The following is a 3,485-nucleotide window of genomic DNA, read 5'->3' on the forward strand; positions in this document are numbered from 1 at the left end:
CTCAAACTTTACAGTTTGTCATGCCCAGTCAGCATTCTCAGGCCCCATTATCCAGGCTTCACTGTTCACTCTGGCTTCAACAGAAAATCTGGAAGGTAGGTCTCTCAGAGATCCAGATTGGACCCAACACGAGTGAGCATCTAAGCAAAACAACTCAGACAGTAGATTCTATTTCTCAATTCCCATTTCATGTGTGTGGATTCTCTATATGACATGCACACCAACTTTGTAAAAACAGCCAAGAGAGCTAAGAGGCGAGAGCCACAGTTGTATGCCTTTAGCGGGATACGAGGGCTAGTTCTAGATTAGGATGCCAGGTGAGGCATTCTGAGATGACAGCATCCAATATGTGTTATATTTGTCTAGTAAGGACACTCTGACTTTATAAAGGTTCCTTACTATTTAGTTGTGTGTAATTAACCCAAGTTTGGCAATTAGAGCTGCAGAGTTGATGAGTCCTGGCTTTTTCCTACTTCCAGAGCCCACATTATTCTTTGGCTCAGGCCCCCACTTCCCAAATTCCTTTCTCCCTTATCCCAGGCTAACGTCAGCTTCTTCCTCTTCTGGACTCAAGTCTCTCTCTCTGCCTCTCCTGCAGAAGGACACTTATGATTTCATTAGGCTCCAGATAGATATGCAGGAGAATCCCCCAACGTGAATATCTTAAACTTGATCACACTTGCTAAAGCCCTTTTGCCACAGAAGGTAAATTTCACAGGTTCCAGGCCACAGATACCATTATTAGAAAAACGCTTATTCAGTCCACTACAGAATTAGAACTTGAAAATGATTCATTTTCATATTCAGAATTGTGTAAAAATTCTTTTTGTATAGTCTTTTGTGATATTGCATAGTGGTATCTTGTCCCCTTAGTCATACTTCCCCTTAGTCATACATACCCATTAGCATATGAGAGTCTTACTTCCTCTCCCCACCTCTGACGTTTGCACTAGGAACCCATGTGACCACTGATCTTGTTTGAAAAATCAAAGACTTTTGAGTCAAAAATAACACCAGTTACCATGTCACATACTCCTTGACAAGACTCATTCCTGTCTAGTCAACTTAAGTAACAGTTGACTTCTAAAAGGTTAACTTTTCAAGATAGAGTCAGTCATAGCATCAGTTAGACTGAAACTACCAGAATATTTATTATGTTTTCCACAAATTGGCTTATTTCATTTTTAAAGACTAAGACCATGAGTATTTTAGTATATATGCTGGCTGATTATCTCATGCCTGATGTAAACGAATTCTTAACAGATCAATTAATGCCATAAGAAATGGAAACGGCAATTATAATCTTAAACTTCATGTATGCATCTCTAATCAAAGAGATGCTGATATTTGTACTAGGAAAAATAGTTTTCTTGTTATACAACCAGTTACATGGAATATGTTCCAAAACCGACATCATGTATTTCTTCAAAAAGATGAAGCGTTGTCAACTGAAACAAGTAAGTGTGGCTTAATTTCTACTTACAAATTCAGCTACCTGCACTAGAGTTGGGAAATATTAAAAGTCAACATCATCAAAAAGATGATGCAGGGCATCCCTCGGGCGGCGGCGGCAGCGGCGGTGAGACGAGAGGGAGAGGGAGGAGGTCTGCGAGCTGCGGGGCGGGCGGCCGGTAGAGGTGTGAGGGCGGCCAGAGACCTGAGGGGGAGCCGGGCCGGAGGGCTGCCGCCGCCACCATGCAGGAACTCATCGCCAGCGTGGACCACATCAGGTTTGACTTGGAGATCGCAGTGGAGCAACAGCTCGGGGCACAGCTGCTGCTCTTCCCCAGCATGGACAAGTCGGGGGCTGTTGTCTGTGAATTCTTTTTGAAAGCTGCCTGTGGCAAAGGGGGCGTGTGCCCATTTCGCCACATCAGTGGCGAGAAGACAGTTGTGTGCAAACACTGGCTGCGAGAGCTGTGCAAGAAAGGGGACCAGTGCGAGTTCTTACACGAGTATGACATGACCAAGATGCCTGAGTGCTACTTCTACTCCAAGTTCGGGGAGTGTAGCAACAAGGAGTGCCCCTTCCTGCACATCAACCCTGAGTTCAAGATCAAAGACTGCCTTTGGTACGACCGCGGCTTCTGCAAGCATGGTCTCCTGTGCAGGCACCGGCACACACGGAGAGTCATCTGTGTGAATTACTTCGTGGAATTGTGCTCGGGGGGACCCTCGTGTAAATTCATGCACCGGCAATTTGAACTGCCCATGGGAACCAATGAGCAACCCCCACTGCCACAGCAGACGCAGCCTCCAACAAAGCAGAGAATCCCACAGGTCATCGGGGTCATGCAGAGTCAAAACAGCAGTGCAGGCAACCGGGGACCCCGGCCACTGGAGCAGGTTACCTGTTATAAGGGAGCCCCAGATGTTGGCTCAGAGTGTGGTGAAAAAGGACACTACACCAACAGATGCACCAAAGGGCACTTGGCCTTTCTCAGTGGACAGTGACAGCAGCTGGAGCCAGCTCAGAGCAGTCGGAGGGACCCCGGTGTTGGGAGTGTGCATTTAACTGTCCAACGCAGTGCTTGCTGGTGAACTCTGCTCCAGCTAGCCGGCAGGCACATGGGGTTCATCATTCTGAAGGGCCATGTCTGTTAGTTTCCTATCGTTTGCTGTCATCTTTTTTGAAAAAAGGACATGGGCTCAAGTTGGGTCTCTCCAGTGACATCATGTTTGTCTAGGCATCCATGCCTCCTTTCTGGGACTTCCTACACACCTGCTCTGGGAAGGGGAGGAAGTGTCTGGGGAAGGGATGTGCTGGGCAGCTCTGTGTACACATGGCTTTTTCCCATTGGAGTCTCATTAAACAGTCAGTTCTTGGTGACTCCAAGGGGCTGGTGGATCATTCAAAGTTGTGGCCAGATCATGCCTGCGGTCTCCTTGTCCTGCCAAATCCTGAAGCTGTGCCTATCAATGTGATTTGAATGAGGGGCCCTTCATGGCAGACTCCTGTGCCCTTTTCCTCAGCCTGGTGGTCCCAGGTGGCAGCAGTTGAGGGGTGTGAGGCTCTCAGGGTTTGAGGTTCTCTTTTTCCTCTGGGCCATTTTCTCTTGGGGCACCTGACAGCATTCAAGGTGTGCCTTGAGTTGGAGCTGCAGACCTTTAAATAGACGACCCGGTCCATCTGTGCCTACCTCCTCTTCGTCAAGTGTCCGTACTGTTGCTCAGACACCTGTGGCATGCAGAGGACTGCCCTGCCCCTGAGCCTGGAAAATGTAAAATTCACCTGCAACCTGCTGGGCAAGTGGACCTATCCAAGTTCAACTACAAGAAGAATTTTTATGGTTGATTAAAGGTTGTTTTATAAAAAAAAAAAAGATGATGCAATGTGAAAAATTAACAGTGTGAATATGTACAAGTATTTACCAATTAAAAAATTAAATGTAAGGAAATTAACAACAGAGATTGTGGATACATTACTAACTATAAATCCTGTATGGTATAATAGCAATCTTCAGGAGAACAAATATGCTCCTGCT

At 46.4% G+C, this 3,485-nt stretch overlaps 1 pseudogene; it reads left to right on the forward strand.

The window, feature by feature from the left end:
• Positions 1-1,567: 1,567 nt before the first annotated feature.
• LOC103255061 lies at positions 1,568-2,454 on the forward strand (annotated as a pseudogene).
• The last annotated feature ends 1,031 nt before the right edge of the window (positions 2,455-3,485 follow it).

This window comes from Carlito syrichta, unplaced genomic scaffold (genome assembly GCF_000164805.1).
Source record: "Carlito syrichta isolate Samal-C Ts95f unplaced genomic scaffold, Tarsius_syrichta-2.0.1 Scaffold9806, whole genome shotgun sequence".
Taxonomy (NCBI): domain Eukaryota; kingdom Metazoa; phylum Chordata; class Mammalia; order Primates; family Tarsiidae; genus Carlito; species Carlito syrichta.